General features: G+C 43.7%; 1 long non-coding RNA gene across 1 annotated transcript; it reads right to left on the bottom strand.

The window, feature by feature from the left end:
• Positions 1–365: 365 nt before the first annotated feature.
• LOC143982189 (uncharacterized) lies at positions 366–27,980 on the bottom strand. Its single transcript, XR_013274413.1, has 3 exons — positions 26,357–27,980; positions 2,258–2,385; positions 366–2,177 (listed from the first exon to the last, which is right to left on the bottom strand). It is a non-coding gene; the product is annotated as an uncharacterized LOC143982189 (long non-coding RNA).

The following is a 27,980-nucleotide window of genomic DNA, read 5'->3' as shown; positions in this document are numbered from 1 at the left end:
GGTGGGTGTATACGGCCACAAGTCCATTGACATCTGTAGCTCAATAGAGGTGAACGGAGGGTCCGATTAGGTCGGACCGATCATGCCAAAAGGGGCCTAATGCTGCTTTCACACTGACGCACTGTGGTTTACCTGCACTGCAGGTGCAGTGCAGTACACCTGTGGCTTTCCTGTGGGTTAGCTGCACTTTGCCTAGACTTCTATTATATCCTGCAGGTTTGGTGCACTTTCTGAAAGCTCATCACACCTGCAGGTAATAACAGAAGTCTATGGCTCAGTGAGGATAACCCACAGGTGTTCTGCGCTGCACCTGCGGATCAGTTTGAAAGCAGCCCAGTAACCACTGCAGAAGAGATATTCCCATATATAAACTGTGATTTTAGTAATAAACTTACCTTTAATAACAGTCTTCCATTCAGGTATCGCCGGCTGTTGATGTCCCAGGCAGAGTGCATTTGGTATCATTCTACCTTTGACAGGAGGCGGCGCTACACAGGAAGCATCGGTTTATGCAGCTCTGTAGCCACTTGCTTACTATACTGCCGGCTTCATTAACAACACTGATGCTGTGGGATGGCGGTTCGGCAACCCACTATCTGGGCTTGCCAACCCGCCATCCCAGAGCAGGAGGTCGCGAGCCACATCAGAGGGCTCCGCGGGCCACATGTGACTCCCGGGCCACTGGTTGGGCACCCCTGCTCTATGTGGATGCTGGGAAGAATTGCCGGATGTCCGATGGAGGAGTATTCGCCCAGACAGAGTTTTACCAGCATCTCCAGACTGGTGGCCTGGCATTGCCACCTAATGCGGAAACGTGGATGGACTCCCCTTCGTCTTTATTGCAGATGAAGCCTTTGGTGTGGGGGCGAGCACCTGATGAGGCCATTCCCCAAAAGGACCCTCATCCCAGAGAGGAGGGTTTTTAACTACCAGTTGGCCAGAGCAAAAAGAGTCGTTGAGAATACCTTTGGAATAATGGCCAGCCGGTTCCACCTGTTTCTGACAGCAATCCATATTGAGGACTACAAAATCAACCATATCATCCTATACTGCTGCATACTGCACAATTATTTAATAAAAAATTCACATAATTATATAGCCTCAGTTGGGCCTGAGGCCGGACTTATTACAGAGAATCCCCTGAACGGCCTGGATACTGGTCGTACTGGCTTGGCCCCCCAAAGCACCCTTGAAGTTCGGGAGAAATATGTAAATTATATTATGGGTAGGGGGGCCATTACTCTGCCAAACAATGTCTAAAACATTTTTTAATAAAAAATATTATCTGATAAAATCTTGAAATTTCTTTATTGCTTGTGTTTCTTTTTGTCTGTCTCCTAGGTTCTCCAAGTGCACTTGTAGTGCCAAGTGGATTTTCCTTTAGTAAATAAGCCCCATTGTCACTGTAAGCACAAAATTACTTACAAAACTGGTATTGAGGTATTGAAAGAAGAAGCCACACATTGTTGATTCTCAAAATGTTTACTCTGTGCACAGTCACATGTGCGTTAGAAAAAAAAAATTCTCAATTTTTCTTTTTTATTTTTTTTAGAAACAGGCGTGTTTTAAAACATAACAGACACAACTCTGGAACTTACAAAGTTCAACGTATAAAAACTGAAGGCAATATCAGACATTATAGTGTCAAAAATGTATTGATATTGGCTTCATCAGATGGGGTGATGTCATCCCGTAAAAAACTAATTTTGAAGATGCACACAAATTGGGAGTCCAAATGGGTATTTCCCTTCTGATCCCATACCTAATGTCAACATCTGCTATCTCCCATCATGGGGGATCAATTGGTGTGTTTTGGGGGGTGCAACCCCTTCCTCTCACTTACTAGAATTACGAGGAAGGGGTTGCACCCACAAAACGCGTACATTGAGATCCCCTGATGGCAGATAGCACATGTTGGCACACCGTGTGCATCTTCAAAATTTGGCTTTTAAAATGTACAAAAAAAAATGTGTTTAGTCCAATAAATGGGAAAATGGATGGAATTTGAAAGAAATTTATATTCTCCCCAACACATCTATCATGTTCTTCATTTGTTGTGCCATAACATTCAATTTATTCCTACTAATGTCAATTTCCCCATTCCACATCATGGATGAGCCTTTGGGCGCTGTCACTAGTGAAAGGTTCAGCTGGCTGTTCTATAACCAGCACATCACCTAAAAATTGGTTAAAAAACATGTATTAGAAATATGCAGGCATACATATATTATCTGAAGCTGGGGTGTCAGACACTCACCTGTTTGGGTGTCAATCTCACCCACTTCCTCCACCTCTCCTTCCTCCAGATCCTGATTTCCCCCTCTTGGTGATTTGGGGGGTGCCGGGTGTCCTCTGATGAGTGGTGTCCTCCGAGTCTTTTCTCCCCTATGAGAATGAAACAAAAAGTATACTTAGCACACAGATATTTCAGTCCAGAAATAGGAATACGAAACATTGCTGGTAAGTGGGGTACAATTGTCTATTTTGGGCAGAGTTCCAAGCTGAAGACATGTTTTTTTACCTTACCAAAGCTGGAATATTTAAATTTTTGTGCCAATTTTCACACATGGCGACACCCCACAATGTCCTAAACTTCTTTTAATACAAATTAGCATGACCAAATGTAGTTAACCCTGTATCAGCTAAAAACATTGCATTTAGTTGGCAAACTAACAATGTTTCCTACGAACATTTACTGTGCCCACGAACATGAAAGTAGCCATTTAAAAATGTACAACAGTAAAGAAAAGCACATGGAGCAGCATGCAAGTTAATAATCATAATAGGAACACACGTCAAGTACTTACTTTTTATATTGACGGTCCACATATTGAGGCCCTCCTCAATATGTGGACAGTCTCCACCATCTCCTCAAAGGACATATTGGAGGCCTTAAACCTCCTCCTGGATCGGGACGTTTCGGCCTCCAGGCTTTCATCCTCGTTACTACTAGTAGTAGCCACCTGCTGTGTCTCCACCATGTTCCTCTCCCACTGCGACGAAAGAGACGGGGCAGGGAATCTTTGAGAAAGAACATCAGGGGTGGGCGACGCGGGCAGAGCTTCACGCATGCACAGTCTATATCAAGCTAACACACATGAGTCGTACGTACGATCTGTGTGTGGAGGAAGGACGAACGGAAGTGGCGGGCGTCCTAAACTAAGGTAAAATTTGAACTTGGCCCAGCACAGTGGCCTATACTGCTTAAAGATTGAGGCCTATATTGGGATATGATAATGAGAGTTTAGGCTGATATTAGTGTTTTTGTCTTGTGTATTGTCTTATAGCAAAGATGAATCAATTTAAAGCGGAGGTCCACCCTAAAGTGGACCTTTCCGCTCATTGGAATCCTCCCCCCCTCCGGCGCCACAATTGGCATCTTTCAGGGGGGAGGGGGGTGCAGGTACCTGTACAGTACAGGTATCTACACCCACTTCCGGCGTAGATTCTGCAGAAGGCATGCCCCTTTCTGCAGAATCTACGCCCCTTTCCGAAAGTCCCCCGCTGCCTGCTGGGAAACACATGGATCCCAGAGACAGCGGGGACTATCCTTATTGTGCAGCGCGACTCGCGCATGCGCAGTAGGGAACCGGGAAATGAAGCCGAAAGGCTCCACTTCCTGATTCCCATACCCAAGATGGTGGTGGCAGCATCCGAGAGACGATCGAGAGATCGGCTTCGGGTGCCGACATCGCGGGCGCACTGGGCGGGTAAGTGTCACTATTTTAAAAGTCAGCAGCTGCAGTATTTGTAGCTGCTGGCTTTATTAAAAAAAAAAACGCAGACTCCCGGCGGACTCCCGCTTTAAGGACCCAGAATTCATGGCCAGTTTTATAGACAGATATAGGGAGATGAGGAACAGATATGTGGGAGGTGAAACACAGCTTATATTATAATAAACAAACTAGGAGGTCAACGCTGGAGAAACTTCTGGAATTTGTGAAGACTTGGGTCCCCTATGCAAACATGAAGTTTTTGGAAACTAAAATTGGGATCTTGAGGAACATGTATAAGAAGGAGCATAATAAAATCCAGAAATTACTCCAATCAGGAGCATCAGCAGAGAATGTTTATGTCCCCAGGCTGTGGTACTTCAACAAACTGCGGTTTCTGGACGACCAGACTGATGCCAGGGAAATGATTTTATCCAAAAAATTATTAATACATATCACTAGACAGTAGTGGCCAAAAATGTTTGGGACCAGCTTGAAAAATGCTGGGGTCAGAATGATAGTCTTTTCTATTCAATTTGCAAGTCAAGAGCTGAAAATTGTGTGTGATTGATGAAGCAAAAACTTAAACTGTGTCCCTTTTTTATACACAAGATGAGCACAGCCAGGAGGAGGGTCTGGAAAGCATCAGCCAGGAGGAAGCCTTGCCCAGTGGCAGCCAGGAGGAGGCGATGCCCAGTGGCAGCCAGGAGGAGGCCGTGCACAGTGGCAGCCAGAAGGAGGCCGTGCACAGTGGCAGCCAGAAGGAGGCCGTACCCAGTGGCAGCCAGTGGGGGACTGGGCCCAGTAGGAGCCTCACCCAATCTCAGGTGCCTCCCCTCTGCCTTACCACCAAAAGGCCCAGGAAGGGGACAATGATGGAGGAGGCAGCACTGGGCCTCATTAGGGGAGCCAGCGATTTCCTCAGAATCACCCCCAACGCTGAAGAGGCCTATGGCTGCTATCTAGCCACCAGGTTGCTAGAATTGGAGAAGGGCCAACGTCTCCTCTGTGAGGGAATTTTTTTTGATGCCCTTCAGAAGAGGTTGAGGGCCCAGCTGACTGAGAGCGGCCACATATATGAGCAAGCCCATCCTCCTCCTTCTGCCACAAATCCACCACCAAAGCCACAGCCTTCAAGGGAGGCTGCAGGGAAGTGTGGAGGGAAGTCTGCAGGGAAGACAAGAAAGTGATGGCCTGGGTTCAGTCTGGTCTGACAGAAGACGCAGGCTGGTGTAGTACCACAGCCTGGGGACAGATATGTCATCTGCTGCTGGTCCTGTTTCTGGGATTCCTGGACCAGATTCTGCTCCCTATTATATGGACTCCTCAAGCTTCCAATTTTCTTTTCCCCAGATGTGTGCCCTGCGGCCAAAAGGCTTCGCAAAATTCCAAAAGTTTCTCCAGCGTTGACTTCCTCTTTATTTTGTTACCCAGAATAAATTGATATTTTATTTTCAGAAAATACTTTCCTATGTGTTTTTAGTCAAAAAGGACAGTTTGTTTGTGAGTAGGCAGGTACATTTAAAAAAGACAAATTAACAAGGGACACCAACCTTCTTGAGGTTAATAAAAAATACAAGATAATAATGTTATTGTGGTAACTTGACACACACAAAAACAAATGATATGGAGATCACTAGAAAATAATTTTTAAGCAATCCTAAAATAAATCTTGATAATAAATAAAAAATTATAAAAGATGACTATAAAAAATAATTGTAAACATTATTATGGAGATCGGGCTTTTAAAAACCAGAATATTATTCATGAGATCAGGATAAATAATGAAGAATGAAATAATGAAGAAATAAGCTTGTGAGAACTCTGTGTGAATATGAGCAACAAAACAACTTCATTCTTCTAGCATTATAAAGAAGAAAAGAATGCGCTGCATTAAAAGATCTCAGAATTAGCAGCGTGAAGAATGTGTTACCTCCAATACGAACGCTAGTTTTACCACACCGATCGCTTCCGTGTCGTACCTGCTTCAGAGCAGTCGTTTTTGGTCTGTCAGAACAGCATACAGACAAGCAGTTTTCCTGATAACAATTGGTTCCGTCGGTAATATTTAGAACATTTTCTATTTTTAGGTCCGTCAGAATTTTCGAAAAAAAATAAAAGTCTGATGAGGCATACACTCGATCGGAATATACGATGAAAAGCTTCAGTCTTACTTTTTCTGTCTGACATTCCGCTCGTGTGTACGCGGCATTAGAGTAGACTATAAGTTATGCCCAATTTCAGCAATGGGTTTATAAGGTGGTCTTGAATAAACTGTCTCACCCGGGGGTTGAGGCAGGGTAACCCCCCCCCCCAAGAAGTTGGGGAAAGGGCCAGGGGAAGCATGCCCAGATAGTCACGCCACCTATCTGATGAGTGTTGTGTGTGCACATTTAAAACCAAAATCTATGAAAAAATAATAAATAAAAACTGTGAGTAACAAAAACAAATTAAATGTTGAGTCAAGTGTGTATGGGTGCACAGGTGAGGGTAAGGTGTGTATCGGTGAAGTGAATGAAACTAAAGCGTGTGTGTGTGGTGAGTGGAGAATGTACAAAATAGATGAGAGATTTAAACGCACTCATAAAATGGTGTGAAAATAAACAATAAATGCACTATAGGATGTGTGTGTGTGTATAGAATCAATATTGAAGTTGCCCTTGCAGTGTATCACAAATTAAAATGACTATGGGTCACATATGTGAATAAATCTGTATGAAGAGTGTATGTGCATAAGGGAGGTGTATATGAGATAAGCCATGAATGGGGCCAAAGTATGTGTGTAATGCAGAGCATGTATGTATGTAAAATTGATGAATGGTATTAGCACACACATAGGGGTGTGTAAGTAACAAATGCAGTAAAAAGTAGATATATGTAAAAACAGGATTTTTAAAACAGCTTACCTGTAAAATCCTTTTCTTTGATGTACATCGGGGGGACACAGTGCCATAGTAGTTACTATGTGGGTTTATATGGCCACTGATAGGTGATAGGCACTTTCACGCCCCTAAGGCAAGACATGTACTCCCTATATAACCCCTCCCACTACTGGGAGTTCTCAGTTTTGTAGCCAAGCAATACAGGTGTATACCAAGAAGGGAGGGACCTCTGTGTCCTCTGATGTACATCAAAGAAAAGGATTTTACAGGTAAGCTGTTTTAAAAATCCTGTTTTCTTACATCAGGGGACACAGAGCCATAGTAGTTACTATGTGGGATGTCCCATAGCAATGGCAACAGAAGGGAGGGAGACACAACAAAAATACAGGAGGCCAGAGGATTCATACTGCAGGTAACAACAAAGTCTGGGGAATGCCCAGGGAAAAACCAAAGCCTACTTACCACCAGCTCGCAGACAACCCTGGAGTACACTGCACCCGAAGGCAATACCCTCATGACCTTTAACATTGATTTGATAAAATCTGGTAAACGTATGAACCGACGACCAAGTTGCGGCCTTACAGATCTGAGCCATAGAGGCCTGATGATGCACCGCCCAAGAGGCACCAATCTCCCTGGTTGAGTGTGCTTTAACATGAAAAGGAGGAATTTTCTTCTTTAAACCATAAGCCTGAATAATGACTTGACGAATCAACTTGGAAATAGTAGTTTTTTGATGCCGCCTGTCCTCTTTTTGGACCGTCTGGCAGTACATATAAAACATCTGTTTTGCGAACCTGAGTGGTCGCCTTTAAATACACTCTGACTGCTCTTACTACATCAAGGCAACGTAGTGCCTTCTCTTCCCTAAATTGAGGCTCTGGGAAGAAAGAAGGAAGAACAATATCTTGGTTTAAGTGAAAACATAAAAGGAGAATTGGGTAGAGTTGGCGCTATACCTTTAAATTTGTTATATGTATCAATTGACAAATCTCTTTACTCATTAGTGTTATAAAATTACTACTTATCAGTGCATTTAACAAAAAAGAATATTGTGAAAGCTTATGAAAATTTAGTGTCCGTGCCCAATAGCAAGGGCCTTGTGCTGCTATAACTTCCAGAGGTGCAAAAAAATAAACTTTAAATGTGTGTGAAAATTCCTTAGTGCTACAAAGACATTAATCAAGATTTATACCCAGTGGTTACATCAGAAACCAAAGAATTTTTTGTTAGAATTTAGCAAGTGAAAAATTCAAGCAAAATAAAAAAGAAATAATGATAAAAAATAAAAATGAAATTCAAATCCTCCAGTCTTTTTTTCTATGAATGTAGAATGCTGGCAAATGCTTTGTGATATGCAAAACAGTTCACAACCAGTATTTCAATTCCAAATGGTGACTTGTGCAAGTTTCCAAAGTAAATCCCCGGTGCGCTTTGGTGAAATTAAATTATATTGCACTCACCAGATCCTTACCCCTACTGGGGAGAAAACGCCTCCACAGTGTAAGCCCCTGTGCTGCTCTCTGGCGCCTCCTTGGGAGTCTAGTTAGTCATCCACGGGTGAAATTCTCATTCCAATAGAGAATGGAATGAATGCTTCATTCTTCTTAAAATTGCCTTCTGTATCCAGAAAATGCTCTGGGTAAAACTCATAAGGTTTTTCAAAGTAGCCTTTGTCTCCTAGAAAAGAGGAGAGCAGTGAGATGACTGTGGTTCCCTTAGAACAAAGCTTTTCCAGTGGTGCCTGTTCACCACTGAGATGTTCCCCCTGGCCTCTTATCTGGTATGCCTGGCCCTTCAGAATGCATGCATCACTGGTGCTGACATCAGTGATGCATGCATTCTGAAGGGCCGGGAGGCCACCATTTTTCCCAACAATCTCATGCACAACCGAATGGAAGGATTTTTCTTTGCTTTGATGAGTTTAATTAGCTTTACAATGTAACTGATTCTTGTCTGGGCTAGGAATACCTTTTTCTGTATGGTATCTATGACCAGAGCCAAGTACTGTAATCTCCTTGATGGTTTTAAGGAGGATTTTTCTAGGTTGAGAATCCAGCCTAGAGATTCCAGGTAGTTTACAGTTGTGACCAGACTGTAATTTAGACCTGAAACGGAATTATCTATTAAAAGCAGATTGTCTAAATAGGCTAGGACCGTTATGCCTTGAGCCCTTAATCTGGCTTGAGGAGATGCCAGAACCTGTGGTGCTGTGGCTATACCGAATGGCAGGGCCACAAACTAAAAATTATGATTTTCTATTTCAAAGAGCAGAAATTTCTAGTAAGCGTGAAATATTGGCACGTGGAGATATGCATATTTGATATCGATAGAAGCCAAAAACTCCCCTCCTTGCATGATGGCAATAGCCGACCGGATTGACTCCATGCAAAAGGATCGGATGTTCAAGTGCCGATTCAGATCTTTGAGAATAGGTCTTACTTCTCCGTTTGCTTTTGGAACCGTAAAAATGTTTGAATAGAAACTTGTCCTATTCCACTAATGGGACCTCTGATAACACCGACTGGGATAATCGATGATCCAGAGCTAGAAAGAGAGACTTATTTTTCTCTGGATCCTTGGGAACATTTGACCTCAGAAAACGAGGAGATGGAAAATCTCGGAACTCTAGTTTGTAACCTAGAGAAACAGCAGAAGCCACCCATCTGTCTCGACATTGTTCCTGCCAGATCCTTGAATATTGCAGGAGCCTTCCCCCCACCAAAGCGAGCGGGGGCGCCCCTTCATAAGGAGGCTTTAGAATTCTGTTTTGTGGGCATTCTTCCCCAAGATCTCTTCTGACCCTGGTGCTGCCCTTGGGGTCTTCCCCTTGAACCTAACGGTTGAGGCCGGCAAGACTGCCTAGAGACTGATGCCCCTGGCACAAGTGAGGGGGCACCCTTAAAGGAGAAATGTTTGAATTTCTTCTTTACTGGTAAAAGAGAGCTTTTGCCATTAGAGATCTTTTGTAGGTATTTATCCAAATCGTCTCCAAATAGCCGTTCACCATGAAAAGGAAAACTGGCTAAGAGCTTCTTACACGGTGCTTCGGCTGACCAACTTTTCAGCCATAGAACTCTGCAAGAATGTACTAGTCCAAGCATAAGCCGTGAAGCTTGAATGATAGAATCTTTCATAGCATCTACTGTGAAACACAGTGCGTCTGATAAAGCAGCACATTGTTGGGCCTGTTCATCAGGAGGAATTTTAAAGTATCTCCTCAAAAATGTTCCTTAATGGACTGGGATACGCCATTTGCGGCAAGAACCGGCTACGCTACTGAACTTGCTAAAGACATATGGCTTTTAGAAAGAAGCTCCAACTTTTTATCTGTTGGATCCTTTAACATTAGCGCAATATCCACCGGACATGTGAGATTCTTATTCAATGAGGAAATCGCAGGATCAATCGCTGGAACCGCCCATTTCTTATAGAAGTCCTCTTCCATAGGATAAAGTGTGGAGAATATCTTAGGAGGATAATATTGTTCCCATTCAGCATTCATAAGCTTCCTTAGCCATGCATGAATAGGAAAGGCATCCCCAGATGGAGGAGGTTTCAATGATCCCAAATTATAAGTGGGTTCATCAAGAGCCTGTTTAGTAAGAGAGTGCACAAGCAACCTGTCTTGTGATGTTACTCCTTCTATATTAGGAAAAGAGGATAAACCAGTATCTTCCAAATCTTTGGGAAGATCCTGATCCCCAGCCTCCTAAACCTCAAAAAGAGGGTCCTGAGCACTAGATGGGGATCTGCTACATTTGACCCCACTATGGAGGGATAAAATAGCATCAATCTTCTTTTCCAAGCCAGCAATGGTAGAAGACAAAACCTCTCGTGTGACATACTCAGGGGCTGAAGCGTCTTACGTAGCTGCAACTACAGATTCTCCTGACAGTTCAATCTGAACAGCCGCATCACTCTCAGAGGAGGATGACATTCTTTTGGAAATGGTTTTAGTTTGTTGTGTAACCATTGACCCTTTAGAACCCTTAGAGGTGTTCCTGGTCCCTTTGCCACTCATAGCCTGAACCACAAAGCAGAGGCACTACCAGCAAAAGAATGTACACTGCTAGGCTATAGTTCAGCGCAATAGCTGCTATTAATCCTAGCCTGTTTAACCACTTTCAGACCGGACCAATTTGCTGGTCAAAGACCAGACCACTTTTTGCGATTCGGCACTGCGTCGCTTTAACTGACAATTGCGCGGTCGTGCGACGTGGCTCCCAAACAAAATTGACGTCCTTTTTTTCCCACAAATAGAGCTTTCTTTTGGTGGTATTTGATCACCCCTGCGGTTTTTATTTTTTGCGCTATAAACAAAAATAGAGCGACAATTTTGAAAAAAACGCATTATTTTTTACTTTTTGTTATAATAAATATCCCCCAAAAATATATAAAAAAACATTTTTTTCCCTCAATTTAGGCCGATACGTATTCTTCTACATATTTTTGGTAAAAAAAATCGCAATAAGCGATTATTGATTGGTTTGCGCAAAAGTTATAGCGTTTACAAAATAGGGATAGTTTTATAGCATTTTTATTAATAATTTTTTATTATTTTTTTTTTTACTAGTAATGGCGGCGATCTGCGATTTTTATTGTGACTGCGACATTGTCGGGGACCCATCGGACATTTTTGACACATTTTTGGGACCATTGTCATTTATACAGTAATCACTGCTATATAAATGCAGTGATTCCTGTGTAAATGACACTGGCAGTGAAAGGGTTAACCTGTGGGTGGCAGTGTAGGGGTTAAGTGTTCCTAGGGGTGTGTTACTAACTGTGGGGGGGTTGGGCTTTCATTTAGTGTACACTGATCTCTGCTCCAATCACATGGAGCAGAGATCAGCGTCACTAGTTGCTAGGCAGAATGAGAAAATGTTGTTTATACAGCATTTCCTCCATTCCGCCGCTCCGTGAGACGATCGCGGGGATGCCCGCGGCGATCGAGTCCGCGGGTCCCGCGACCGGACTCACGGAGGTCCCGACCAGCGCGGGAGCGCGCCGCCGGCGGCGCGCTCCCGATGGCACGGCGGCAACGGATATTGGACGTACATGTACGCCAATATGCCTGCCCGTGCCATGCTGTCGACGTACATCGTCGTGCGCTGGTCGGGAAGTGGTTAAAGTACAATGTGTCAAAGGGAAATGCCTGTGTCACCAAACCTGATCCAGCCAACCTCCTGCTCTGTCCCTCCACAGCCAAGCAGCAGCTACACACACATCGCTTAAATCACTTCCTGTATGTGTGGCCGGTGTCTAAGGCCATTAGCCACGCCCCCGCACGATTATGGCCTCCCCTTTCCTTTCAAAGGAAAGTGCGTCTGCAGACATGGTGGGGGGTAAATCCTCCACTGAGCGGTCGTGGTCTGTCCTTTTTTTTTTCTGAAAAAAAGGAAACTACTTTGGCATCCTATCCCCCGAGGGGGAAAAAATACAATATTGGGGGCACAGGAGGAGCGACCCCCTTCTTACCGGAGGATCTGTTGTGGCCGGAGAAGAGGAAATATGTTTCCAGCGTCAGGTCAGTGAGTGCTCAATACAGCCCCTAGTGGTGACAGATAGGCATGACAATATTATACATAGAAGGAGAAATTCCTGAGAAAATCTCCCTTACCTTTCCTCGCAGCAGGGTTTATCAGAAATAAAGACCCAATCTTCACCCTTCATGGTGGGCTCCGAGACCTTTTTAGGAAACCTTCAGGAATAGGGCAAACTCAGGTTACCCACAATCCTGCACCTACGACAGCAGTCCGCCAGTAAAAACGTTATGGCCTTACTACCAAAAAGTACTGGATCCCAGGGTCCAGCTCTCTAAAGAGAAGCATTCGCAAGCAAAATCTTGTATCTTCGGACACGAGGCCTGGGTACCATTCATTTAGCCCATGAAAAGACATCAGAACGCATTAGGTCAGCATGGCTAGCCCCAGCAAGGATTGCTTCCAGTGGAGCTCAGCTCAGCACATCTTTACTTGTGACCAACACCTTAGACACTGGCGAAAAAACTGAGCCTTAGGGGCGTGGCAGTGTCCATCACCTATATAAACCCACATAGTAACTACTATGGCTCTGTGACTCCTGATATAAGAAAAGAAAACAAGAGTATACCTGCCAATATCTATGTGAGATGTGTACAGCTCAGAGTGATCCTTTCCTCGGGAAGAGAAGTGGGGGAGTGAACCGCCAGTCCATCCCAGCTGATGTACCCCCGGTCCTGGGCGGGTCCCTGCCAACATCATGTAACAACGTCTAAGCAGCATAAAGGAGCTGAGGGAACCTCCCACCTAAGGTACATAGTACCCTAGTGGGTGCCTGCCCACCTCCGCTACGGCTGGTGGTGGAAAAACAAACACGCTCCCTCCTCACGGAGTCCATTGGTTCTGATGGTTTGGACATGACACTGATGCGCTGATGTCAAACCCTGCCCCCATCAAGTGATGGATGGAGGGAGGAGAGCTGAGCGCATCGCAACCCCAGAAGTGAGATTGGTGGATGTCCAGTCCCACCGCCCATAAGCTGGGTTGGTTGACTGATAGTCAAAGGGGATAATCCCCGGAGATCACATGGGTCTCTAAGGTAGATGGAAAAGTATGTCTAATAACAATGGTTCAAAAAACAAACTTAAAAATAAATATAAAAATGTAAATATAACTAAGGCTGCACCAACTAAGGATCATGAATAAAGGAACAGAAAAAACATAATAATGATAATTTTGTATTTTATGTGCGTTAGGTCACTGAAAAACTGTTGTCTACCATTACATAAGAGTAACATCTTGAGATTTTTAGAAAGGTATTCCATAGATGCCATATACTATATTATCAAAAGTATTGGGACATCTGCCTTTACACGCACATGAAATTTAATGGCACCCCAGTCTTAGTCCGTAGGGTTCAATATTAAGTTGGCCCAACCTTTGCAGCTATAACTCTTCTGGGAAGGCTGTCCACAAGGTTTAGGAGTGTGTGTATTGGAATGTTTGACCTTTTTTTCAAGAAGTTGTGAGATCAGGCACTGATGTGGACGAGAAGACCTGGCTCGCAGTCTCTGCTCTAATTTATCTTAAAGTTGTTCTATCGGGTTGAGGTCAGGACTCTGTGCGGGCCAATAGAGTTCCTCCAACCCTAACTAACTCTTAATGTCTTTATTAACTTTGCTTTGTGTACTGGTGCGCAGACATCGTGAAACAGGAAGGGGCCATCCCCAAACTGTTCCTACAAAGTTGGAGCATAAAGTTGCCTAAAACGTCTTTGTATGCTGATGCCTTAAGTGTTCCCTTCACTAGAACTAAGGGGCCAAGCCCAACCCCTGAAAAACAACCTCACACCATATTTCCCCCCTCCACCAAATGATTTGGATCAATGCACAAAGCAAGGTCCATAAAGACATGGATGAGTGAGTTTGGGGTGGAGGAACTTGACTGGCTGGCACAGAGTCCTGACCTCAACCCAACTGAATACCTTTGGGATGATTTAGAGTGGAGAATGCAAACCAGGCCTTCTCATTCAACATCAGTGCCTGACCTCACAAATGAGCTTTTGGAAGAATGGTGAAACATTCCCATAGACACACTCCTAATCCTTGTGGACAGCCTTCCCAGAAGAGCTGAAGCTGTTATAGCTGCAAAGGGTGGGCCAACTCAATATTGAACCCTACGGACTAAGACTGGGATGCCATTAAAGTTCATGTACATGTAAAGGCACAATATATTGTAGTTGAATATCTGAATGCCATCCCAAAATATGTATCCCAAAATATGTAGAATATGTAACAATAAAGAATACCGATAATGTTACATTGTATAGATTTAAGAGAAGCGACCTGCCGCAGTACCAAGTAGCAATGGCATGCTTCCATCCCGGGTAAATTGTATAAATTGCCCCCCTTTTCTTTTTATACAACGTTATGTTGTAGGTAATTGAAATTTCTCTTGTAAAGCCTCGTACACATGGTCGGAGAATCCGTCGGAATGTGTCCTATGGGACCGTGTCGTCGGATAATCCGACTGTGTGTGGTATGCATCGGACTGATTCCGTTCCGACCCAATTTTCCAACATGTTGGAAATATTTCCCGACCAACTGGGCCGGACGGACCTAATCCAATCATGTGTAGAGCATTTTCATCGGACCAAGTGCCACGCATGCTCAGATCAAATTCCTACATCAAAGCTATTGGCTACTAGCCTGAATGTAGTCCCATCGTAACTAAATTACGTCATCACGTTCTGAAAGATCGGATTTTTCGCCAACTTGGCCCGACCGTGTGTATGCAACAGTTTCGGACACAATCCGACAGGCAAAATCCGACGGATTTGGTTGGCAGAATCTCCGACCGTGTGTACGTGGGCTAAGAGTGATTTTGACAAGATTCTCTGTTCATTACATAAACCTGCTATACATAGAAAATCTTTATTAGTCCACTACAGGAAATCTGTAGGGGTAAAATCTTGGGTGAATACTGAATTATTAAGTATATGGGCTATGAGAGGATTTAAATTGAAGCAATGCAGTTTATTCAAATGATCCCATAAGCTCAAAGAGTTAGATAGGGATAAGCAGAGAATGAGGGATCTGTCTTTGGTTGGTAAACTTATGAAGTGCCTGGCTTGGGTGTTGCAAATGGAATTTGAGGAGATAATATATTTGTGCTGATTAAGTAAATGTATTAATCCCAGTCCTCCCCTAGATTTTGGTGTGTACGTTTAATTCATTCTTTTATCAACCTATATGAATCTAAATAATTTATTTTGAAATGTTTGGAGATCATTATAAGAAATCCCAATGTGGAGAGTTAGGAAAAAATGGATATAAACACCACTCTGTAGTTAATACAGGGATATGGAAACTGCCACTGCTCCAGCCTTATGCCATGTACACACGATCTGAGTTTTTGTCAGAAAAATCTTGGATGTTTTTTCAGACGGAATTCTGCTCAAGCTTGGCTTGCATACACACAGTCACACAAAAGTTCTCTGAAGAACTCTGTGACGTACAACACTACAACGAGCCGAGTTTAATGCTTCCGAGCATGCGTTGAATTGTTTCCGAGCATTGTTTCCGGAATTTTGCGTATCAGAATTGCTACAGATGATTGGAATTTCCAATCTGATATTTTTCCATCGGAAAAAAAAAAGAGAACCTGCTCTCAATCTTTTGCTGGTGGAAATTCCGCCAGCAAAAGTCCGATGGAGCATATACATGGTTGGTATTTCCAACCAAAAGTGCACTCTCTATATAACCCCTCCCGTTACTGGGAGTACCTCAGTTTTTTTGCCCGTGTCTAAGGTGTTGGTCGCGAGTAAAGATGTGCTGTGCTAAGCTCCACTGGAGCAGTGCTTGCTGGGGCTAGCCATGCTGACCGGATCCATTCAAAGTGTCCTTTTTTGGGCCAAATTGAATGGTACCCAGGCCTAGTATCCGAAAAAACAAGGTTTTGCCTGCGAATGCTTCTCTTTTTAGAGAGCTGGACCCTGGGATCCAGTACTTTTTGGTAGTAAGGCCATAAAGTTTTACTGGCTGGGTGCCTTTGCAGATCCAGGATTATGAGTTACCTCTAGGTTCCCCTACTCCTGAAGGTTCACGAAGCCCAACGTGAAGGGTGAAGATTGGGTCTGCTGGTTTACCACAGAAAACCCTGCGGCGGGAAGGTAAGTGGAGTTTTCTAAGAAATATTTTAGAATTTTCTTATGAATGTCTCCTTTAAGTAAATAATGCTGTCATGCCTATATGTCACCACTGAGGGCTGTATTGAGCACTCACCGCCTCATGCTGGAAACAGCGCTGTGTCAGGAGCCGATCACTTCCTCCTTCTCCTCTGGCCAAAACAGCAGATCCTCCGTTAAGCAGAAGGGGGATTTGTCTCCCCGCCTGTGGTCCCTCTATGCTGGTATTCCCCCCCTCAGGGGCATAAGAGCCTGGATTGATTTAAAAAAAACTGGAAAAACCGCAGAGGTCGCTCAGCATTTTTTTGTAACTCCCCCGCCATGCTAGCCCTGGGTCCGAAGGTACCTGTAGTCCACCGCTCGTGCGGGAAAACCCGTCCTTTTAAAACCAGGGGTGGAGCTGTAGGCAACGCAGGGCGGGGCTAATGGCATCGGCGTTCTCCAACGCCAGGTGCACGTGGTGGAAGCTTTTAAAAGCACACTGTGTGCTGCTGCTGGCTGCAAAGAGGTGGCATTTCTTCAGGTTTGGTGACGCAGGCATTACCCTTGACACATTATTACTGCTTCAGGCTGGGCATTAATAGCAGTATTTTATTGCTGGACTATAGCCTAGCAATGTATGCATTCCTTCTGGTAGTGCCTCTGCTTTGTGCATCAGGCTATGAGTGGAAGGGGGACCAGAAACTCCGAAAAGGGTTCTAGGGGATCGATTGTTTTACAACAACCTAGCAGGGCAGAATGAGCCGTCAGGGGAGACTGGTGTTGCAGCAGCACTGCACACTTCAGACCCTATATATATATATATCACACAGGAGGTTTTTTCTTCTATCATTTCTAGTTTGGAAAAGAAGATTGATGCTATGATCACTTTCCATAGTGGGTCCAAACGTAGCAGATCCCCATCCAGTGCTCAGGTCCCTCATCCTGAGGTACAAGGGGCAGGGGATCAGCAAGGTCTTCCAAAAGATCTGGAAGATACTAATATCTCCTCTTCTGAGGATCATAATATGGAGGGAGTAGTCTCACAAGACAGTTTGCTGGTAGACTCCCTTACTAAATTAGTTCGCTCAAACTTTTTGCGCCCTGTAGCACAGTCTATTGATGAGCCCACCTCTGGTTTGGGATCACTAAAGCCTCCCCTATCTGGGGATGCTTTTCCTATCCATTCATGGCTAAAAAATATGATATATTTGGAATGGAACACTCGGATAAGCAGTTTTTTCCTCCAAAAAGTTTTCTACACTGTATCCTATGGAGGAGGAGGAGGAGAAGAAATGGGGGGTTCCAGCAATTGATGCTGCAATCGCCTCGGTGAATAAAAATTAAATTTGTCCGGTAGACAGTGTGCAAATGTTAAAAGATCCAACAGATAAAAAGTTGGAATTTCTTTTTAAGAACAACATGTCTCTGGCAAGTTCAGTAGCGCAGCCGGTTCTTGTGGCAATTGGTGTATCTCTGTCCATAAAGGATCAGTTTGTAGAGATACTTAAGATTCTTCCTGATCACAGGCCCAGCAATGGGCTGGCGTATCAGATGCACTGTATTTTACGGTGGATGCTATGAAAGATTCTATCATTCAAGCCTCACGGCTTATGCTAGAACTAGTGCATACACGCAGAGTCCTGTGGCTGAAAAGTTTGTAAGCCAAAGCACCGTGTAAGAAGCTCTTGGCCAGTTTCCCATTTCAGGGTGAACGGTTATTTGGAGACGATCTAGATAAATATATTCAAAGGATCTGTAATGGGAAAAGTTCTCTTTTACCGGTAAAGAAAAAGTTTAAACATTTCTCCTTTAAGCGTACTTCCTCTCCAGTGCCAGGAACATCTGCCTCAAGAGTCAAGCTCAAGAGGAAGACCTCATGGGTAGTCCCACGGCCAAAAGAGGCCTTGGGGCAGAAAGCCCGCAAAACAAACTGCTAAAGTCTCCTTATGAAGGGGCACCCCCTCTTGCTCGGGTGGGGGGAAGGCTTTTGCAATTTTCAAAGATCTGGCAGGAACAATGTCAGGACAGATGGGTGGCTTCCTCAATTTCTCTAGGTTACAAAGTAGAGTTCCGAGAATTCCAACGAGAGAGGCTTACCGGAGCCTCCATACCAACAGCTGATATTCTTCCCAGGGCAATATAACCCACCCCATCTTTTAACTAAAAAAGAGGAACGCAAGAGGGAGGGTCCTCCCCTCCACCCTCTTTTAGCTACCAACAATAGGTTTGTTATTCCATCTTACTTCTTAAAGCCGAACCCCCCCTCACTGGCTATCCCTAGATATTTTAATTACTCAATGGACCACCATGCTTTCCCTTTAACCAGGGCTCCCACATTCTAATAAACTCTTTGAGGTTACGTCTCCTTACATAAGCCACTCTCTCTTTAGGGAGGGTTTCATTCATGACATCAATCCACTTTTTAACTGTAGGGGCCGCCCGCGATTGCCATCTTATTGCTATCTGTTTCCTAGCTTGAAATAAACTTCTCCAGATGGCTACCGTTATGCTCCTATTTTCCCCTAACTCCTGCCTATATCCTAATAGGCAAACCATTGCTTCTTTTTTTAACCTGATATTAAATGTTTCCTGCAAGATATTGATCACTCCATCCCAATTAACGAAATAGTTTGGGGCGTTTACACATCATATGTAGTAGGTCCCCCGAACCCCTATATCTCGGGTAACAATCATCCGCTCTCTTACCAAACTTAAATAGTCGTTTAGGAATATAATATGCTCTGTTTAGCAGCATTAGCTGCGATATTTTCTGTGACGGAGCAACGGATACCAAGGAAGTTGCCTCCAGTATCCTCCTCCTGTGTTCTTGTGTTATTATTCCCATATCATATTCCCATTTTAATTTTACTGAATCTAATTTCCTCTCACCATTAACCTGTTTACTTATCTGTCCATATATTTCTGAGATCAATCCTTTAAGGACACCTACCCGAGCTATACGCTGCAGAAGAGGAACTTCTTTCCAATACAGGGGTTGGTTTCTAAATTGAACTTTCAAGGCCTGACTCACCTGAAGATAAGTAAAGTATGTATTTTTGCGGTATATTAAATTACCTTTTCAATACGTCAAACTTTTTCAGCGTATTTCCCATATACAGTTACTGCAATCATTTTATTTTTTTTTTATTTTTTTTTAATCTTTTTTTATTTTTTTCTTTTCCCCGATCCCTATCACGAACGGGGTTCAGCGGGTTACCCGCACCTGTCGGCGAAGGGTAGACACACGCTGGTCCGTTCAGTGTAGCGCGCGTGCAGCCCCGGACATCAAACTTTCTTTATTTATATCACATGAGTCCAGAGGGGTGGAACAACAATTACGGGGAGCAAAGACATTCATTTCTCACATAAATATATCTTATATCCTATAGAGCATAATCCATTTTCCTCTTCTTTTATATAAATAAAACCAAATTATTTCATTTACACATTACATATTCCAATTTATATATATTATCTATCTATTCCATTCTTATCCATTATAATTCTTATTTCCCCCAGTTATAACTCCCCCAGACTTCCCTCATCTTTTATCTATTTTCCCGTTGCCCAACTAACGGAAAGGAAAAAAAAAATATATATAAAAAAAAAAAATAAAAATAAGAAATTATTATTATTGTTTACCCCCATCCCCCCCCCCCTCCCTCCTCCTCTCCCTCTCCTCTATCCCCTCACCCCCCTACAAGAGACAAGTACTTCCCAGCCCCCATAGGGGGGTTCAAACGCATTCAAGTACGTGCGGACTCACTCCTCTGCTATGTTCCCCATAAGATTCTTCCCTTCCTCAGAATTCATAAAAGAGTTCCAAGATCTCCAAGTTTCATCATATTGATCCTTTCTATCTTGGGCAGAGAGAATTAAGTCCTCTATGGCACCTACGTTTCTTACTCTATTTAGCCACATTGCAATTGAAGGTGGTCTGGGGTCTTTCCATCTGAGTGCAATGCCTACCTTAGCTGCATTAACTAGATGGCATATCACTGATTTCCTATATGTTTGTAAAGGTATTTCTGTACAGTGAAGCAAAAAAAAGGCCGGATCTTCTGGGATCTGGTATGATGTAAATTTTTGAGAGATCTTTTGTACTTCTAGCCAATATTGTCTTATCTTAGGGCATTGCCAAAATATATGCATCAAAGTCCCCCGTTCCTTTTTACACCGCCAACAACGGTCAGAAGCCTCTGGAAAGAACTTACAGAGTTTTGACGGGGTATAATACCACTGCGTCAATATCTTATAATTAGATTCCTGAGTCCGCGAACAGATCGATGAGTTCAATGCCAGATATATAATCTTCTGCCGTTGTGTGGGTGAAAAAGTCTTTCCCAGGTCTTTCTCCCATTTCTCAATTCCAGGCATTTTAAAACCTTCTGAAGGGGCATTCAGCAATTCATATATCTTAGAGATTACCCGTGAAAGGGGCTCTTTCTCCTCAAAATATATCTCAAACTTTGTCAGTTGTCTTTGATAGTTCGTCGCCGGTCCTAGTGTTTGAAGAAAATGTTGCAACTGTAATGCCTCCCAAAAATGTATTTCATATCGACCTCCTTGTTGCGTCAATGTGGCGATCGAAGGCCATGTTTCCAATTGTAGAAAGTGCGATGCTTGTGTATAGCCCCTTTCTATAAGCCCCTGAAATGCTCCTGGTTCCATTCCCGGTAAAAAACTAGGGTTACCCAGAATGGGAAATAGTGGTGAATTTGTTGAAGAGAATTGAGGATTTCGACAGATCTTAGCCCCTATCCGCAACGTTGGACCTATAAGTGGGTGTTTTTTAAGCGATTCTGGTAATGTTGTATAACACCAGATTGCTCTGCGTAGGGGTATTGAACTGCATTTTTGTTCTATTTCTGTCCATAATTTAGATTCTGTATGTCTACACCAGTCTATCGCTCTGCCAATGTGTACTGCCTGGTAATATTTAAACATATCTGGTACTGCCAGGCCGCCGTAGCATTTAGGAGCTCTCATGATGTTTCTATTGATCCTTGGTCGTTTGTTTGCCCATATAAATTTAGTGAAAAGAGTATCTATCTGGCGGAAAAAAGGTGTTGGAATATCTATAGGTAAGGTCTGAAATAGATATAACAGTTTTGGCAGTATGTTCATTTTTATAATATTACATCTGGCGAACCACGAGTGTAATCCCTGTTTCCATTTGTCTAATAGTACCCGAATTTCCTGTAGTAACGGGGGGAAATTTACTTTAAAAGTCTTTTCCATCTTATCTGGTATTTATGTACCTAAATACTTAAGTGCTACATTCACCCATTTAAAGCTATAATTAGGCCGTATAGTCTGTTGTACCCCTATAGGCAGAGCTACCCCCATTGCCTCCGATTTTGTATAATTTATTTTTAGATTTGATATCTCCCCATATCTTACAATTTCCTCCATAAGGTTTGGTAAGGAGATGTGTGGTCTGGATAGGGAAAACAAAAGGTCATCCGCATATGCTGATATTTTGTAGTTATGCCCCCCTATTTGGAGTCCCTGGATATCTGGGTTTTGTCGGATTTTATTCAATAGTGGTTCTAATGAAAGGACAAACAATAGGGGTGAGGGAGGGCAGCCCTGGCGGGTTCCATTTGAGATCTTAAATGGTTCTGAAAAAACTCCATTTACCTTCACTAAAGCCTGTGGGGAGGCATATATCCCAGCAATCCACCGTAGCATAACCTCTCCCACCCCCATGTGTCTTAATACTGCAAACATAAATCTCCAATTGACTCGGTCAAATGCCTTTTCTGCATCCGTACTTAAAAAGACACTCGGGGTTTTTGTTAGGTTGGAAAAATATACCAAGTTTAATACTTTGATTACGTTATCTCTCGCTTCACGTGAGGGGATAAACCCTACTTGGTCCAAATGTACCAGCTGATGTAAGTGCGATTGTAGACGGGAGGCCAATATTTTAGTGAAAAGTTTTAAATCCACGTTTAGCAATGAGATCGGCCGGTAACTGCCGCACTCCGCCGGGTCCTTCCCTTCCTTTGGAATAACCGAAATATGTGCCCTAAGCATATCCGGAGGGGGTGCGGCAGTCCGGCCAAGCGCATTGAAAACCTTTACCATATGTGGGCCTAATATTGAAAAGAAGTTCCTATAATATTGTATTGTATATCCGTCCGGACCTGGTGTCTTCCCTTTTTTGACTGATTTTATTGCTACACTTAGTTCTTCAACAGTTATTGGGATTTCTAAGCTGTTACGGACCGGAGAGGGCAATCTATGAAGACCTGCTGAGGCTAAATAGTCCTCCACTTTGGCCATGGGGAAGGAAGGGGATGTCAGATTATAGAGGGCCGCATAGTATTCTTTGAACCTCTGCGCTATATCTTTGGGCATTGTAATTAGCTGTCCATTTCTTCCCTTTATATTGGGTACATAGATTGTCCTCCCCTTCTCCTTAAGCTTCCCCGCCAACACTCTACCACACTTATCTCCTAGTTCATACCCTGTTCTCTTCCCTGCCTGTATCACCGCTTTCGCCTTATAGCGGAGAAGGTCTGTCATCTGCCTCCTCAAATGTGCCAAATCTTTCCCTAGGAGTGGTGTCTGTACTTTCTTATGTTGCGTTTCAAGTTTTTGAATTTCTTCCGATATTTTTATTATCTGCGCTTCTCGTGCTTTTTTTATTTGGGAGCCATGTTTAATCAAAATCCCCCGCATGACCACCTTATGTGCCTCCCATATCATGCCCGGGTCGCTCCCCGGGGTGTCGTTGGTCTGAAAGTATGCCATCATTTCCTTTATAATATCCTCCTGTATATCTGCTTTCTGTAGCAGACTTTCATTCAAACGCCAACTACGTCCCGAGGAGCGAGCCGGGCTAGACAGGGAGATCTGCAATGTAACCGGTGCATGGTCTGACCAGGTTATATTTCCTATCGTCACCTCTATTACCGACGTGAGTAGATAGTGTGGCACAAGAAATAGATCAATACGGGAGTATTGTTGATGCGGGTTGGAAAAAAAAGTATAATCCTTTTCTCCTGTGTGAAAAATCCGCCATACATCTACCAACTGCATCTCCTGCATCTCCCGTTTGACCCTCTTCCTAACACCGTCTGGGGTTGAGGATGAGCCCATAGAGGTATCCATTCCGGGGTCCAAGGAGACATTAAAGTCTCCTCCCAGAATCAACTTTCCTTCTACAAATTCTGCTAGTTTTCTCAAAATTTTATTTAAGAAAGCATCTTGTTGTATGTTTGGTGCATATATCGTAGCCAAAGTTACTTTTACTCCATCAATATGGCCTTTAAGAAATAGGAAGCGTCCATTTCCATCCACTTGTTTGTCCAAAAGGGACCAAGATATCCGATTAGATATGAGAATGGACACCCCCTTAGATTTTGCTTCTTGATTGTGTGCGTGATAAACACAGGGAAAAAATCTGTTCTGAAGTAAGGGGAGTCCACCCGTCCTAAAATGCGTTTCCTGTACAAATGCTACATCTGTACGATGACGTTTCAAATCATTTAATAACATCCTTCTTTTTTCAGGGACATTAAGTCCCTTAACATTCATAGAGGTCACCCTTATCCCCTCCATCCTGGGGGAGGGGAGGAGAGAGAGGGAGAGAAGAAAAAAAAAAAAACCCCCACAGAAAAAAAAACAAAAAAAAAAGGGGAAACCCAAATACCCCTAAGAGAGACACCCCCCTCTGAGCTTCCGACCGTCTGGCTCAGGTGGGTGTAAACCTAATTTGGGGTTCGGCCTGGATTTGGCACAGAACCGAGAGCTCTGTTCCCAGTCCCCTCCACCCAGTCCTATAGCCCCCATCTAGGGCTACCTTTCCATGTTACCTCGCCTTTTTACCTATACCTACATGCCTTCCTTCCTTCCCCTCCTCCCATTGCATCTTCCATCCCACCATCCCCCAAGGGGTAGTGATAATCTTCTCCCACATTCCTCATTCTTACCCTTTCCCCTTTCTAACTCTCTCTTGCTTCCTCCTAATTACCGTTACCGTGTGTTCCATCTTAGATTCCCTAAAGTTCCCATCTTGTTTAAGCTGTCGGTATGAACAGATCTGGTACGTTCTCCCCTCTTATTTATTATTTATATCTTCCCTCCAGATTTTCCTGTTTTTCCCGTTTATTCCATATATTTCAAAACTTTATCAGAATATTCCCCCCTAATATTCCATATACACATACCAAGTTGTATAGTGCCACCTAAATTATGCAAAAAAATAAATAAAAAAATACAGTGCTAGTTTCCTTATTTCATAACATAATTACAATCTAATAATATAATTACAATAGAAACAATAATATCACTCCTCTTATATTTTCCATTGCACTCTGGAATTTTTTCTTTCCCCGTGTATATAAACCAACCTATCCGCTCCTATAAACACACATTCATTGACATAAAAAAAAAAAAAAACACCACCCCTCTTTACCCATTGCCTTCGCCCCCCCCACCTCCTAAACCCCCCCCCCCAAAAAAACATGTGTTTTTAAATAGGGGTGCCATTTCTATTAGACACCATCGAATTGTACAGTGATACCACAGTAATATAATATTAATTTTCACGGCAAACAAACACACAAAAAAAAAAAAAAAAAAAAAAAAAACATTCCTCAAATGTGTCCCTGTTATATCTTCCCCAAATACCCTATATACTCCCCCTTCCAGTGTAACCACCTCTCCCTCTTATAAAACTCTCTGTGCGCCTATTACCTCCATTTTCCTGCCCCAAATGAACCAAACCCCCCATACCAAAAAAAAAAAAAAACACACAACACACCAAAAAACCAACCCCCCCCCCACCCCCCCCAAAATAAAGGGAATACAATGCTAGTTTCCTTATTTCATAACATAATTACAATCTAATAATATATTTACAATAGAAACAATAATACCACTCCTCTTATATTTTCCATTACACTCTGGAATTTTTTCTTTCCCCGTGTATATAAACCAACCTATCCATTCCTATAAACACACATCTGTGTGTGCGTACCCACTGACATCAATAATAATAAAAAATAAAAAAAAAGTGGGTTCCTTCCTTCATCTCGGGTATATAAAGGGGTGATATCTGAGTTCTAAGATCTAAAGCATTAACGGGTCAACTATCCATCTCCCCACTCAGGGAGAGCCCGGGTGAACACCCCGAGTGCCCCCCCGGGGGGGGGACAAAGGAGAGAAAAAATCCCCCCTTCCATCCCCCCCCCCCCCCGAGACACCCGCTCCACCCAGCCCTCCCCAAGGGGAAAAAAAAACGGGGAAAGGGGAAGTAAAAAAATAAATAAAAAAAAAGGGTGGGGTCCGGAGGGAGCAACCCCTTTTAGCTAAAAAAAAAGGGGACCATAATAGAGAGGCATCCTGTCCGAATCCCATATCTTCCCTTCTATTTAAAGTGAGATTGTCCTTTCTCTTGTCAGTCCATCTTTTTCTGGAATACATGGTCTTCCTTCTCTACTAGCGACCTTATTTCTTAAAGTGTTTACTATTGGCTGCAGCCAGTTCTGTATACCAAACGTCTCCACTTCAAGGAAGGCAAATAATTCCGGGAGTTCCGACGGGTATCGCAAGGTAAATGTCTTTGAATTTTTTTTTATAATTAACGCGATGGGGTAACCCCACCTATAGGACCCCCCCCATCATCTTGATTTTATCCAAAAGTGGGCGCAACATTGCCCTGCGCTGCAGGGTGGCCCGTGAGAGATCAGGCAGTATTTTCACCAAGGCCCCGTCCTGTTCTAAATCTCCACTTTCCCAAGCCTTACGGCTTATTAACTCCTTCTGTGCAAAACGGAAAAAACGACATATCACATCCCTTGGTCTATTTGTGTTTGTCACCGGGGGACCCGGGGCTCTATGCACTCTTTCAAATTCCAAAGGTTGGGAGAGGGGACCAGCTAATTTTTCACATATTGAAGAAATTGTAGCCTGCAGCATATCCCGTCCTATAGCCTCCGGGACCCCCCTAAACCGTAAGTTCTGACGTCTACTACGGTCTTCTAACTCTTCCAGCCGTAATTGCATAGCAGAGACCTGGGAGGATTGTACATTCTGTACCTGTTCTAGATGGTAAACTCGGTTTTCCAGGGAGGACCATGCGGTCTCCCCACTCACCAGTCTCTCTGTCAGCTGCTGAACTTCTGCCTGTACTGCCTTGAGCTCTCTGTGGTGCATCTCCTCCAAACGGGCCACCATCGCCTCCATGTCCGTTCGAGTTGGTAATGCCAGCAGGTCTGCACGGGTAGGGAGAGCTTGTAGTAATGTTCTCAGGTCCAGCTCTCCCACTCTCCCTCCTTTCTGTCCCTCGTGCTCAGCATGTTGTTCCTCCATGTCACACTCTGCTGATACAGTGGAGGAAGACCACACCGGCTCTCTCACTTCCTGGTGTGTCACGTGCACCGCTCGTCCCTCAGCGTTCTCTGTATCAGGCTCTGCTTGTCTCCGTGAGGCTCGTGTACGGGGGAAAAACAATTCAATCTCAGGCTGTGCTGTCTGTCTCCTCTGCCTCTCTCTTCTATTCATCCCTGTGCAGGTTACTGCATGTAGGCTACAGCCTCATGGCTTAGCACTCCAGGTAATCAATCACCGTCTAATGACCAGGTGGAGGGTCAGGGCTCCCAGAGCGTGTGTCTCACTCCTCCACCATCTCCAAGCTCCACCACTGCAATCATTTTAATCCCTGTTTTTGCCAATCCTTATTTTTTCCTATTGAGAGTATTTCCTGCAGATTGCTCTTATTCCAAATAGGGGTATATATATTAAAACCATTGTATTTCATCACCTTTTTAATTGTTTTCCATATTTTGATGATCATTCTAGTTGTTGGGTTCTTATGGCTGAAGGAGTTAGCCTCTCATGTCTCAACTATCGTATCATCCCATTAGGGGTCCCTCCGTTCATATCCTCACAACCCATCAGGTGTTGCAATTGTAAAGCAATATAATAATGCTCAGGGTTGGGCAATGAAACCCCCCCTTCCCCTATTGGGAGTTGCAAAGTTCGCAGCCTTTTTCTAGCTTGCCCCCCTTTCCAAAGGAATTCCCTAAATAGACTTTCTATTTTATTAAACCATTTTTTAGGTATCCACACTGGGGCATTATGTAATTTGTACAAAAGTTGGGGCAGCCACACCATGTTTATCAAACTGTATCTGCCTGCTGTTGATAATAGCAACTGTTTCCAGATATCAATTTTTTTTTCCATCTATAAAGATGTGGGACAAGTTTTTTGTTTAAATATTGGTTGGGGTCTCTTGTTATTATAATAATAATATCCCCAAATATTTCAATGTATCAACAACTGCCAATTGAAGCTGTAAGCTTCCTGGAATTCCTAGGTTGGATCCTTAACCTAGAAATATCCTCCTTAACCACTTGCCGACCGCCGCACGACGATGTACGTCGACAGAATGGCACGGGCAGGCATATGGGCGTACCTGTACGTCCCTGCCTTCCCGCGGGTGGGGGGCCCGATCGGGCCCCCCCGGTGCCTGCGGCGGTCGGTATTCGTTTGGGAGCGATCCGGGATGAGGGGGCGGCCATTCATTCATGGCCACCCCCTCGCGATCGCTCCCGACTAATGGAAATGCTCCGTGACATCACTTCCTCTCCTGTAATGTAAACATAGGCAGAGGAAGTGATGTAATCTCTCCTCCATGTCGGTATTTTTCGTTCCGGCACCGAGGAGAGAGGATCGGTGAGTTGCACCAACACGACACTACACAGTAGAACATGCCAGG

Source organism: Lithobates pipiens, unplaced genomic scaffold, assembly GCF_037356315.1.
Source record: "Lithobates pipiens isolate NorthernLeopardFrog02 unplaced genomic scaffold, aLitPip1_a1.2 Scaffold_16, whole genome shotgun sequence".
In the NCBI taxonomy this organism is placed as follows: domain Eukaryota; kingdom Metazoa; phylum Chordata; class Amphibia; order Anura; family Ranidae; genus Lithobates; species Lithobates pipiens.
Note: the sequence above shows the minus strand (reverse complement) of the source record. Positions and strands in the feature narration are given on the sequence as shown.